Raw genomic sequence first — 15,386 nt, forward strand, 5'->3', positions numbered from 1 at the left:
AAAGCTTGTTACTGTATGTATATATGCTGATGTACTACACTCAAGGCCTTTGTTTGTACATGTCGAAAAAAAAGCAGAACAGTCAATAAACAGTATAATAAAACAACTAACCGTACGACAAGACAATTAACAGAACAAAACAGTAATGTAACGTAACATTTATGATACAATTATATAATATTGATATACATATCTGCATCAACATCGTCACCGCCAACAATAATTTTAGTCATCAATGAGTATTCCAGAGATTTCTCACATCTTCAAAAAACCGGAATGGCTCTAAAAACGTAACGAGCACTCATTTTCTTGTTCGTTTTTGTCCCTGGACTTTAGCACATCGAGACTACAATTCTGAATTAAGCCCCTCTGAGTGGAACGAAGCAAATAAATAATTAATGTCTGAAATAACTATAGTGGCATTACTAGAACCATTTAATTTTTAACTAAAACAAATTAAATTTGCTCAGTTTGAAAGAAACAATTTTCGAGCTGTATTTTCACATTGTCGAATGGTATACACAGTGTATATGTTCAAATGATAATTTCTTTGAACAATATTAGTCATTTTGCAGTTCTTATTGCGCAAACGTATCTAGGATGGGGAAAGTTTTCTGTTAAATTTATCATTTTCGGCATTCATTCATTTGACTGACTTCATATAGTGTTGCTAATATACGTGACTTAATGATTAACTAGGGTTCATAAATTGACGAGACTTATAAACCTCCATTCGTAACGGTATTGCTGAATAGTAAGTTCTTCTCGTTATGGTTTCACGTATAGGACTTACTTCATATGACAGCCAAAGCAGAGTTTCCCCCGTTCTTCAAGATCATTCTGCCCTCGTTGCCACGTAACATTAAAAACAATGATAATAAGACCTACAACAAATATGTCTTGAAGAAGACCAGCCTTCTCTTGTCCAGGCTCAAGCAATCTTCTCCCCGATAAGAAGATAACACGGTTAGTAATCGCATATCATGCTACAGGACAGGATAATACTACCTCTATCACAAACTGAGATATGACTTCGAATATAAGTTGATCATTATTTAGGATTAAAAGTTCTTATTTATGATTTAATTGAAACGTCTTGGTGACCTCAAAGGTCATATTCCTAAAGGAAAGATGTTCTTTTAATGTTTATTATCCATTTTATCCAGTTAATAAGCGCCAATTTTCAAGGAGTCTTATGCTAATTGTAAGCGTTATACAGGCGTCTGGTATTAATGGGGCTCGCAGTGCTAAATATCCTGTCATCAACTCAAGCAATTAGAGATACTAAATTGGTATGCTGCTTTAATTAGCAATGTCGCAACAAATGTTTTAAGTGCAGAGAAAACTCCCTGCTCTTCCAAGAAAGGGCAACAGGTTCCATTATATAGACCTACCACATTTTCATATGGCGGAGATACCTAGCCTATAGCAAACTTTTGCAAAAGAATCGGGTGTGAAGTTGTTTTTTAATTATTGTAACATGAAATGTTATTCATTAGTATGTTTATGTTTAATTTTTTTAGGAAACAGTGGAATGTCCGGAAGTCTATAATTTAATGGTTTTCTTTCTTTTCTGACACGGTTACATAAAGAATTGCATAGAAAGTTACCCCCCCCCCCCCACCGGGCCCTTTCGCCTTCTTTCAGTCTCTCTATCTGTATCCTCAATTTCTCGCTTTCCAATCTGATTTGCAATATCCCATGAGAACGATGAAGGTTGTTGTGGACCCTTTGCGTTCCACATTGTGGAACGCCAAAAGGTCACATGGTACGTTATCGTGTACCTGTTTATTACCATCTTGTGTAAGCACGAACATGTTACACAAAGTGAAAACATACGCACGATTCACATGCAGTCCTTAGCCTATACTTTTTTTATCGTTGTTTTTTCTTCTGCACCGATATTTCTGTGTAGACATTTCAAGAGTAGCTCCGATACTCGTCTCCCGGGTTCCATCTCTCGAAAAATCCTGGAATCCGCCACATGTATATAAAGCATGTTTGTCAGAATGTTCTGTTGTAAGACCCGACACAAGTATAGTTTACAATTTGAGCTGAGAAATGGTAACCAAATTTACCTATATATAGGGTTGGCTTGCACATATGAAAGTCAACACCAGGTATATTAAGCACATTTGCAGAGATGGTAATGCACTTATTAAGTTGTTAGGATGTCTTTAGTTTTGATTACATGGTCGCTTCAAGGAATTAATACAGCTGTTAACATGTAATTTAGTTAAAATTAGTGAGCCTATTCATTGAGCATTACAACGGATTGAGTCACGAAGTATTGTTTGTATAGAGGGAGCTAGTCTTCAACTCAAATTCGATTTTACATTTATTTCTAAGAGGTTTCTAGGCAAAATATCTATAATTTTATTTAAATAGTACGCGTGGCTCATTAATTTGTTTCACAACGTTTCGGGAGATTTGTGTGATAAACTTGTACCGTACGTATTTAGTTTCCCAAAAGGGAAAACTATTGAGTCACTCTTACCAACCTTGCAAATTGTGAGGGGGAACGAGGATTGCAAAAGTCGGCAATGACTATAACCCAGATTGCAAAGTCGGTTAGTACTATTACGGTTAGGTTCGTCCAACACGGTAGGATACAGTTGTAATGTAAGCCGAAGCCAAAGTGAATTAATCAGGTCACACATCAGGAGTCTATGCATGCTAAGTTCTTTACTACCGCCCTCACAACCTTTCGGGGAAACATTCTATATAAAATAGTTTTGACTATGGACTCGTTCGTGTTCTTTAGAATTTGTTCGTTATCAGTAAAGCCCATGAAATTACGAGGTTTTATAGGTTGTAATTGTTATAATCAGGGTTGTGAAATTATACATTTGAACAAACGTAAACAGGGTTGAGCCCGAGCCAATGCTAAAAACAAATGAAATATGCGGCGAATTTCACATGTGGGTTTATACACTTGAGACAATCGTCAATAGTGCAACGTTATCAAACATAGGCTATATATTGCTCGTGCGATGGACGGTGTTAAGAAAATGAATGTTAACTAATTTTATCATTTTGTCTGTACTTACAGGGCCGATCCAAGATTTCCCCATTTATGGGCGTATGGGGATCTCCCCAGATGTTCTTCTTTTAGATGTGCAGTGGTGTATTCTGAGGCATATTCTATAAATTAGGTCTATAATTAGGTCTACACGCAAGGTCTTCAGCTTATAACCACATGTAATATTTTATGTGGGCTGGGATGGGGAGCCAGGGGGAGGGGGGCGGTATATACACTGACCCATTGGATCCGCGCCTGCTTAAGAGTTCTGCTTATTCGGTTAATTATTGAATCAGTAAAATATACATGAGCTCAAAAACTCACGTCGCATTTACCCCGCCCCAAACAGTCCCTGGTTTATTTGCTGTCTCTTCATTTGACGACTTATCATTCACGATAAAGGGGAAGGGTGGGGGGGGGGGGGGGTTGTGGATCACCCAAGTCACACATGACACGAAATCCAAGAGATTTGATCCACTCTCAACGCTAGTCCAGGACGTACATCGAGACTGTAATTGGATGATCATGTGTGGAGGTATTTCCCCGCTAAATTAATTTACATTAATAATGTAAAGAATCACGTGGTTCAATAAAGGTTTGCCTTTAGTCAACACAGTCTTATATAGTTTCGTATAATGTCAGAATTTTAATATATGTCGCACAGTCATAAAAGTTCACACATTTGGTCAAATGTTTTGAAAAGTCACAGCAGCGCTGCAAAAACTCAACATATGCAGAGGCAAAAACAAACACACCGTAGTATATAAGCTTAACACGATTGAAAAAAAAAACGAATTCTGTACTAAGGCTTGTAAATTGGTCGATGATAGTTCTTTGCAATCGTTTTAAGTTATTTTACAACACCTTTATCTCTTTTTTCTTTTTATTCATTAATTTCTATATATTAATTTTTATTTTCATCTGTTCTATTATGTTAGACTCACTTTGTGCGTGAATTTTGATAGTTTCCATACTTTGTATAGTAAATATCTCAACAATCCACCTCATTAGCTTAACTAAATCAGGATTTCTCTCAAATAGTGAGGAAGCAGTTCCAAATGTAGGTATTCTTTTATAATTCCTTTTAAACTGTGACAAATAGGCTACTTATCTGAAAAGAAATTTAGTATAGAGACTATAAATTTCCCAAATGGTATACCTTATACGTAAGTAACGTTTAGGTGAACTGATTTTTGGTGGGAGGCTGTCTTGGTATTTTTAATCTAGTATTTAATTTGGGCTAGAATCGTTAGTAAAATTTATTTCTTTCCCCAGCCGGCACAAAAACCTACTTCAAATCTTAAATGTCAATATAAACTATCAAAAACACAACACCTACATACAAAGAAGGTGGCAGTAAAAATTGTTTGTTTGGGCCACACTACCTTAGTGAAATACTGTATGTTATTATCGTGAACAAAACAACAATTATAACGATCTGTACGATTTTACGAAAGTTACAAAAGGATGATATCATTAGGTGTAATTGTGCAAGTATAGTTGTACTCTGATACTCGGGATAAAATAAAATGCCATATCCTGCACTAGTATAGCATAAACAAGAGGCCTTTGCCAAAACGGCTACCAAAAACGAACGGGAATATTGGAATATTACGCTATGTAATGTCTCGGCGATATATTTTCTTCATCAGCATAGCCTAAATAACAGAAAAGTCACATTTAACGAAAAAATAGCTTAAAGAAAACTTTGCCTAAGGCAGACATTGTATTATTTGTTATTACTGATGTAATTACTCATAGACGGCAACATTAAAAATATTAACAATTAATTTTCTTTTTGTAGATACGGTATATAGCCATATGATATATACAACATAATTAATTGTGTAATTAATTTAGCTTCATATGTAGTAAAGACAAAGCTACAACTCCCTCATTTTTCCTGAGGCAGTTTCGTACTTTAAACTGCTTCTTTCATTATAAAAGTATCACGCCATCATTTTCAAGATCTTGAAATGATAGTGCGCTGCTGCTACCACGGCAACGAACGGCTAGTAAAATTCATAGATGAACAGTTTTTCTGTAGTTCCCTCCGTTTATATGCAAATTAAGTTCACATCCGTCTTTGTTCCTTTGCTGGTCATTTGGTACCCCGGTGTTTATGGTTGTTATATTGTCAAAACGTAAAAGCATATTATTTCTGTCTTGATGGGATGAGAACCTTTTATTTACGCGATTTTGTAAGCAGTTGTTGTCTTCACCACACGGTAGCTCAGGGAACCTGAAATAGCAACAGAAATAAATATTGATATAGCTAAACGACTTTGCATTCAGTTACGTAAACACTAGCCCAATTTAGGTACAAATACTGCAAAGTGCGTTCACGAAAAACATATTGAAACACAATTTATATACCAATTAAGACTCATGAACAAAAGGAAACTTCAATATAGGATATAATAACAATGGTACTTCAGATTCATCAACCGTCAACTTAAAAATAAAGTGTAACTGTTGACTCTAACCGTGCTGAGAGTAAACTGTGTTTGATCATATAGTCATCAAACCATGTAAAGAAACTTGACTTGAAGACCGCCAGGAAATTTCTTAAATGATCGTATAGGAACAATATATCTACGAACCTATTACACAGCGGGATTATGTATGAAACACTTCAAAGAATTAACATTAACTCATGATATGCAAGGGTCTTGTGTAACAAACGCAGTGCTATGCATTCAGATAGTGGGTGTTAATTCGTATATCTAGTGCATTTGTTGGAATATGAAACTCTGGGTAGCGGACTAATTATAATTTGCTCTGAGAGATTTGCGGACATTCCTGTTGCTTCGGAGCGCAGGTGGACAATAGGACGGTTCGCACGCGGATCTTCTGCTGCCTGTTAATAAAAACTCACAACAACCCAAATAATGCGGCCCGCCTTCTTTTTTCTTGATCTAAACGTGATTCAATTTATCCTATGAAATTTTTAAATGTGGAATTGCAACATGTACATGAACTCGCCGCCATAACGATAAGATTGAACAAAAAGTATAGTGTTTTCCATTAATGTCACAAAAAAAAAAGATTTAAAGGTTGACTTTAAGCAGAATTTTGTTGCTATGCCAAATTGCAACAAATATCAAAAAATCAATCAACGAACCGATAAACAAATCAATCAATAAATGAAACAATGGACATTTGAGTGTTATCTTGTTTGTACCTATACTCAGATACTTGATATATTCATGTTTAAGACAATGCTAAACGTCTGGGATGCTCCTTTAAGTCTTAATCAATGATGACTTCGGCTCTTCAGTCCTGTTATAAAATTTTAATGTTAATCCTTTTGTTTTAACTCAACCAATGTTCCTTTAATTTCATACCGCAACATCGCAATTACATATATGATATCTAATACAAATCATTTGAGTTTCTAATAGAATGCAAACATGTTATTTCGAGGAATTTAGATATTTGTTAAGTATATTGCGTTTTATATTGCCGACGAGGACCATGACCAAAAGTGCGCTACTGCCCAGCTACTTTGGTTGATCGGCCACTGATGTTTCAAGTGCCCGAAAGTCTAAAAGTCTATGGTATAAAAGTAAAAGCTGGGCTTAAATTCCCAGAAAAGCGTTCAACAGGTAAACTGTGTGTAGGCCTACCACACTTTCATAGCAGAAACACTGAACCTATCTTACGTTGCATTGACGGACGGATCTGATGTTCACCGTTGAGAAATAATTATGAGCTTATTGCTATAGATACTTAATAGAGTTCACAGACCATTGATGTGGACATTTGATCGAATCTGATAAGACATTAATAAAATATAGTGCTGATATCGAGCTCCAAGAATTGAAAAAGAAGAATATTAGAGATTATTCTTCATTTGTTGGCCTAAAGACTGGTTTTGACCAAGGAGAGGGCTGCTGTGACGTGTACCGACAGTTAGTAGCAAATCCAGTTTGCAGAAAATTCGATACTTTTATGGATGATAAATTGTTCTCTACTTTTAATTTGAAAACACAATGTTAATATCGTCCTCCCAACTGACACTACATATGGATGTTTGCATACGAACCTCTTTTTTACACCTGAAAACCCCATTACTACGTATAAGGTACAACATGATAGGTGGTATGTGACTTCATCACGCTTAATGTTCTTCGAAAGATTTACTTTCCTTTTATAGTAATATTGCTATTAAATGTATTTATACATAGAAATGTGATACATTGGGACTGTTTGCACGGTTGCCAAGGATTTCTTTTTTAAATTTAGAAATTCATTGTAAGAAATTTTATAATTCCATATGCCTTTTGTTATCGTCATTAAGTTTTTGAACAGTTAAACGAAATAACTTGTCAGTTCCATTGCCACGACTAGGACATCACTGACTCTACTGTTGCCAGATGCATTAATCTGTAGTATGTTTTTCTTTGTATATTACCACACTACAGAATGATATATCAATGTAGTAGGACCTAAACAATGATGACGAACATTCCTAGCAATTCCTGTAAACAGTCTGTTATATCAGCTTTCACCGCTGAAATATCCCATTAATATTTATCCCAAGTCTAGTTTCCGACAAGAGATAAAATGGCAACTAACCACCCTTATGTGCTTATCCTACTAATCTTAATTAGGTTATACTGTTTCTATACTTACATTCGTAAAAGGTTCGGTTTTTCACTAATCCGTGGTATCGGTTCGCGTCAGTCCGGTATACAAAATGTAAGCAAAAATTAAACCGATTAATAGGAAACAAAGCGACACAATCAGACTGGTCCCTACATTGGGTTTATTTTCTAGGTAATTAGTCGATTTGCTCTTATCGATATTACCACTTTGTGAGTGAGATGGGTTCATTTTCAACTTCGCCATGTTCCTTTTTGTCCACCTATATATTATTTTCTCGCCCAAGTTGTGTTGTTCGTTAAACTATAAGAGACAGTCTCATGTATTACATGTAAATGGATAAGTATACGGGGTAACATGTTGAACACGCTAAACCTATTATCTAGTTTGGCGTTCATCTTAATTGATTGTTAGTAATTTAAGGCGTGTTTAACTTGAGTAGATCATCAACTAGATTCGTGTTTGTCTAAAGACTTTTATATGGTCTGCTCAAGAAGCGACGAATTTGTTTGAACGAGTCTATTTCGATAAATTAAGGAAGTATAATACAGGTTATTTCTTTCAAAAGTAAAAACAACATATCAGTATTCATTAATCTTCATATGGTGGAAATTCGTAGAGTCTGTTCTACGCTTATTCCAGCAATCGCAAACCGTCTATTTTCAGAATAACATTCGCTATAGGTTTGGGTCAATCTGTCAGTCAATTCACCAAAGTTGGTCTAAATAAAGTATTTGTAGTTATATATAGCTAACATGATGATTTTAGTGCTGATTTGTACAAGCAAAAATTTTCAACAAAAGGTTTTGCATATAAGATTTTGAATTCGAGAATACGAAAATAATATTTCCGAGAAGATATATGATAAAAAATATGGACGTAGTACAAACCTTGACCGAAAATTACGATCTACCAAAGTTTAACACTTAAACCGTCAATGTTTACATAAAATATGCAAACCCACAACAACGTAGCGAAATGTAAAGTTTTATGTTAGTTCCCACAACCACCCTTCTACTCGATTGCAAATGATTTTCTTGCGTGCACATGTCAAATAAATCATATAGTCTCTTTGCCGGGGATTTCAGCCATTCGCCCTATCTTGCAATCTTAGAAATGTTATTTACAGTCGTGGCCTCCGATATCTTGCTTGAAATAAATTACTTAAAGGCTACTTGTTAAATTTTGTTTTACTTACTTTTTCGGTTAGAATTTTCTTTATATGTTTTCCAGCTCGTCCCGTTACCACGTGTCCGTTAAACCAACGTAAAGAATCCACACTATGAACCCAAGTATAACCAACAGACATATCAGAGTAAGGGAGCTGGCAGGTAAATTACAAGAATTGTCAAGTTTATATCCGTGACTTCCATTGTTTGACTTTTTCCCACTTTCAGCTCCTGTAAATGCGGTCTCTAATTTCGCCATTTTTAGATTTATTAGCGTACGTCGGTTTCTGATATTTTTGTGGTTCCGTTAAAGTAGTCGAATACTGTGATCGAAATGAATTAAAATCAGTGACTGATTTATAAATTGCTGAAGTAATGCCTTTAAACCGTCAAAAATAACACCTTTCTTTTTATCAGGTCGCAAGCTCATCAAGTCAATATTTTTACTAGGGGAGAGGTTGCCTCATTTTTACATCAACTCTTCGGATCGAACTCCACTCTACCAAATCAATCGCCTTTATTTATACTTGGGATTAGGATTAAAGGATAAACACTGTAATCTAGTTCCTTACTTGTGAATGTTCGATAAATGAATAAAATTCACCGGACAAACAGTTATGCCCATCGGCGTACGGGGCGAGAGGTTTGGAAGATCACCCCCCCCCCCCCCCAAATAAAAGTAAGTGTCGAATTCAGGCCATTTGCTCTCTACTTTTCGGGGCAAATTTAACCAAAAATTCAGGTCATGATGTTTGCCAATCAGGGAAAAGTTTCAGGGCGCTCACCTTCCGCCCCCCCCCCCCCGCTCCCTGTATAATTGAATAAGAGGAAGAGGAGCAGGCAGAAGAGTAGAAGAATTAGGAGTAGGAGGAGGAGAGAGAGAGGGGGAGGGGACGAGGGAGGGGGAGGCGGATGTTGGTCGGTAAAGGAGGGGACGAGTCAACGAGAAGACACTTTATACAGATCACATGTTAAAGATCAACTTAATTGCCAGTAGAAAGAAAGAGTGATATCGGTCAAATATATATTTATTACACTCTCAACATTTGATCAGCTCGACAAAATAGTACCTTACTATAAACCGTTAATAATTATAGGCTACAACGTCCATAAGTTTCCATATCTTTCCTCTGTAGGAGGGCCTTCATTTCCGGGCACATTTGCTTTCAAACATAACAGGTATGGCCTTATGCCGATTTCGTTGGCGCTGCACCAGTATCTAATCACTACCTCAATATCATATCTTCATTTTCCATATAGTCTTATATAAAATATACGCGAATGTTTATCCCTCTCTCCAAATCATAATGTATGAGGGGGGGGGGGGGGCTACATAGATCCCTAACCCATGTATATTCGCGGTGTTACCCCATGCACGTCTAAAACCGGCCTCAGTATTGTTCTTGATTCCTCTTAAAATATGTAATATTAAGTACAACAGGATAACAGGATTCATTTGCCCTGTCCTCCCTCAATCGCTACTTTACATGTTAAACCGAAGAAGGACTGCGTTAATGATAGGAATTATTAATGGTGACATTTTAATGAAACTTGAATGAAACGGAAATATTTTCATCATGTAATCGAATTCAAATTTGATGTGTTTCTTTTTCTTTTCGATGAAGGAATCGACTGAGAATTACTGCAAAATATTACATTTATTGAAGAATAAAATATAGTTAAACAAACACAGTTAAACATGTAGATTGTTAAAGAAAATTCAGAAACTATTATTTTAGCATACAAAGATCATGAATCGCCACGTATATGTCGTAGGCAACACTCATCAAGGGATATATACCCTCCGGGTTGACGTCATTAAGCGAACGTCTCTATATAAGTAAAACAAATAATCTTTATTCTGCAATACAGAGACATTTAAAAGTTTATTGCGTAATTTGTTCGTTTCGTGGAATTTTGGAGAAAGTGAAATTGAAATCCCCCGCAATTGTATCAACCGAGTCTTGCTTAACTCAAATGGACTCTATCTTCATTGATCAGTACCTTCATAGCTTCTTCTCAATGATTAGGAGTCCCATTCAGGTTCTTGAATTTCATTCAGTAAAACACGTGTGAAGTGACCAGATTCACATCTCATTAAAGGTCTATAAAAATGGCAGTTTTCATCGCTTCGCGAATCTTGGAGAATGTCTGAAAAAATCCAACGGTATCATTCGTCGTCTTCAGGAATCTATGGCGTAAAGGAATAACAAAAACAAAATGACATATACTTATCATTGTCACATTATTGTGGTATGTGAAACACATTTGGTTCAAAAAGGTTATGCCACGGGTTATAAAATACCATGGTCTGTTTTAAAAAAAAAATTGAAATAGTGACAATATTAACATGCAATCACATGAAACTCACTGATCTATAGAGCAACCGATGATGTAACACAGGTGAAGGGCAGACATGTGATACATTACTACATAACACAACCTCTAATGGTACTCCATGGAGCTGCAGCAACCATACATGGTAACTCTATCGTCCAACAACTCCCCATAGTGATTAAATCCATGTTGCTGCAACATTAATGGTTTCACTATGATTATTGCAGCCGTCCATCATATGGTAACATAATGGTGTTAAAACATTCGATAGTAGTTTCTTAAAACCACCATGGTACCTCCATGGTGATGTTACCCTACCTAAAGTAACTCCATGGAGCTGCATTCTTAAATGGTGACGTCACGGCGTTGAAGCCGTCCTTAGAAACCCTACGATGCTACAACCCTCCATGGTAACTCGATGGTGGTAAAACCACCCATGGATACGCCATTATGCAGCATTCCTCCATGATAACTTCATATAACTAGAACCCCTCCACCTTTCATGGTGCTACCACCCTCCATGCCAACTGCATGGTACTACAACCCTCCATGGTAACGTCATGGTACTACAACCTCCCATGGACTCTCCATGCTGCTGACACTCTCCATGGTTATGCCATGCATGGTGCAACAGCCGTCTACGGCACCCTCCGCATTGTGCTACAACCCGCCATGCTAACTCAGATGTGGTAAACAGCTACAAGCCTTTATGCATGTCCAATCCACCTGAACAGTTCCAAAGACACCTTTCGTGCTTGTTACTTTAATGAGAGATTTTAAAATTTTGTAACTAGTTTCTTTGGAAATTAATTATACACCCGTAGATTACAGGGCTCTTTAATCATACACCAAATATAATGACAGAAAGGAAATAAACACGACAGAAATATAAACAGGCTTAGCGAATGTAAACAAAGCTCCCATGTTATCTTAGGTAACAATCCCTTTAACGATAACACTATACAACTGCATCCCACACGATTACTGACGTAAGCTTGTCGTTGGTAAATGCTTCACCGCATGACCTCTGCCTTGATAACCTCATACTAACACATTCAGCGTTTACTTTGAAGCATTTTAATAGACAATTAACTTGTAATAGAAAGTAAACCACTTGGTCTCAATTGCACATATGCAGAAAGATCTAGGAAGCACGTACAGGCTACAAAGTCAATGGTAATTTTGTTGAAGCGATGTTATGCTAAAAATATATCTATTTTCCCTTTTTCTCCTCAAACTCTAATGTTATATCTCTCCTCCCGCCCCCCCCCCCCCCCATTCTATCTCTTGGATATGTTATGTGTATTCCAGTAATTGTTCCTCCTTTATGATTTATAGAATATTCTAATATTGTAGAATTATAATATTTATGAAGGACGTACAGAATGATGAAAGTAATAAAACAAAAAACAACAATGAAACGATTTGCACTGAATATTCTTTCGAAACACATCATTATATATGATCAAACAAATATAACATTAAATGGTCGGCGTGGGCCGGTGATGGTTGAGCAGGAAGTGGGGATATGATATTTAGATGTTTAGATAATATGTTATGTCGAACTGGGGAGGGGGGGGGGGTGTCTAAGGGGAGCTTTAGATGCAAAATGTTGTTTTATTTTTGCAACGTTTGAACCAAGTTGAATGATTTTCAAATACTAAGGTTTGTACTGTATATAAAGTCATATGTATTTATGTACTGTACACTATGGATGTCTGTAATATTCGTCTGTCAGTGAGGGGGTGGGGTGATTACGTCCCCTCCCTCCGATGTACACCATGGTTAAGTCCATGGTTATAAGGGTCTGAGAGACCTGTATCCATTATGCAGCAATAGAAATGAAAGTCCAAACTTTTATCGCAAAGTTGAGTTTGGAATTTGTATCATGTACTACAACATGTCTGCTTGCAACAGAACCGACGTAACGTCCGGTCGGAGGACTATCTTTAACAATCGTGCTTGCAACTGAAACGACCGACTGTTTTCAACATTCTTGCTGATAGCCAACAGAATCGACCGTGTTTAATAGATCTCCTTGAATATGACTTATGGGCCAACTGAACTACGGTCCTTTACCATTCGATCCTATAACCCTACCGACCGACCGTCTTTAACATTCCTGTACATGACCCAGGAAACCGATGGTCCTTAACATTCCTGCTTATTATCCAGCCGACAGATCGTTTTTAATATTCCTGCTTGCTAATACTATTAGTCAACTGTCCACCTCTTTAACATTCCTGCTGATAACCCAGCCAACCGACTCGTCACAGTTAATATCCTGCTAATAAAACCGCAAAGACCATAGCTATACGGTTTTTTAATTAAGACATTTTTGTTTAAAATTGTAATGGAGATTAATATGATGTTTATTCAAACTTGTTGTTTTAGAGCACATCATCTCAAGTACTGTCTTTGTACATATAGTCAGACACATCAGGTTGCTTAGCAACCAAACCGTCATACGGTATCAACTTCGGTTTCAAGAAAGCTCTCCATCTAATCATGCATGCTATATCGACCGAATGTTGTTTATTAAGCAATGCATCTTCTTCGGTCGAAGAGAGTATATGTTAGGCCCAACAATCTTTAGAACTATCACAGGGCAAAACAGTTCTGTTCCAGATGTCTCATAAAGGAACAAACAAAATAATACTTTCATTACTGCGTGTTGATACTTCAGTAATAAGTACCTTCAATATCATTTAAAAGGAAACTATAGTTCTAATGCTCTAGCATCTATTTTCACCATCGGCCTTAAAGTATACACTATATATTCAACTAGGCATCTCTTTATATTAATTCTTAAAGATATACATGTTTTCTTATGATGACATGTCTGTATGTAGCGAGTATTTCAATCTAGTAACGGTAAGTGTTCAAATGAGATGTTGGATCGCTTAAAGCTAACCTAGTAGTGTATTCATCTTGCTGATGGTGTTTCCGTTCATTAAAACATTACCTCTGGATAACTTTCAAGAGTCATGTGGTTAGATAGCGATTAAATAGAATAAAACACTCTATCGATATTAAGGGACTGAGTAAGACCTAAAAGCAGTGAAAATGACTGTCCTTACAATGTGATCGGTATGATTAACGTGAGTTTTTTTTTATCTATTCACAATGATCGGTACAAGATTGAGTTTTGTAATCTGCCACTATATAGAATGAAGTAAAAAAAAATAGTTGAATCAGATTTTTCTTTGGGGGGGGGGGGGAGGGGGTGATAATAACCAGTTGTGACTGATAATTTCCAGTCTAAGTTTTCCACTCACCCTGTATGGATACAGGAACTTTCTCCATCTTCTTCCAGCTCTCCCTTCTCCTTCCGGTCCAGGCATCGTCACACCAAAGTAAATCACTGTCGCGTATACGCACGCAATGATGAAAACACAGAATACAACTATGTATGTTGGTCTATTTCCTCTTTGCCACGCTGGCTTCATCCATATCTCAGCAACCTCTTCGTCTTCCTCCTCTAGATCACCACTACCGATGCTCGACATCTTGAGAGGCAGAGATCAGATTTGAGCAACAACGATATATATATAGCCGGACGAGTGAGTGGATTATCTCCGGTTAAAAATCAAAGCACAAACCTGCTAAGAGTGAAAGCCTGAACGATCGATCGAGAGATTTGTTCAGAAGGACTAAAATCTGCCCTCGTCTTTCAGAACATATTTAAAATTCGTCACTTAGATGCATCGCTCCTTCAGGCGAGGAGATAGATATGTTGACGTGATTTATGTCCTAAACTGAGATAGGAATGACTCGTGCGGGTAAAAAATATACATAAAATTAATCATTGACTTCGGTGTTCGTGTTTCAATAGATTTGACTCTATACAGTGAGTGAGAGCTTGAAGGTATAACGTTATATATATTGCACAGCGGATCTTAGACTTTCGTTTTGTTTGTATTATGTGTAAATAACCTCGCCAAAATCATGCAAGGAGTGAAATGGCCAACCGGCGACGGTTGTGTAAATTGTATGAATTTAAAGAGACCGTATACTATATATATATATATGATTAAAAGTGTTGTTATATAGGCAATATCCTGTACTTTATAGACGTTCTGTTATGGGCTATGGACATACCGATCAACGTCAACTATGCCTCACTTTTGTGTATATAGTTTGAAATTATTGGCGTAGTTTAGTACCTTGTGTAACTATGACAACATAAGTCATGAACCGTTCTATTTATAGAGATGAAAGCTCAGTGATTATGAAGAAACGTTTTCATA

At 36.7% G+C, this 15,386-nt stretch overlaps 1 long non-coding RNA gene across 1 annotated transcript; it reads right to left on the bottom strand.

Moving 5' to 3' along the window:
• Positions 1–5,154: 5,154 nt before the first annotated feature.
• Positions 5,155–9,297, bottom strand: LOC139966013 (uncharacterized). Its single transcript, XR_011792406.1, has 2 exons — positions 8,829–9,297; positions 5,155–5,264 (listed from the first exon to the last, which is right to left on the bottom strand). It is a non-coding gene; the product is annotated as an uncharacterized lncRNA (long non-coding RNA).
• Between the last annotated feature and the right edge of the window lie 6,089 nt (positions 9,298–15,386).

Source organism: Apostichopus japonicus, chromosome 4, assembly GCF_037975245.1.
Source record: "Apostichopus japonicus isolate 1M-3 chromosome 4, ASM3797524v1, whole genome shotgun sequence".
Classification (NCBI taxonomy): domain Eukaryota; kingdom Metazoa; phylum Echinodermata; class Holothuroidea; order Aspidochirotida; family Stichopodidae; genus Apostichopus; species Apostichopus japonicus.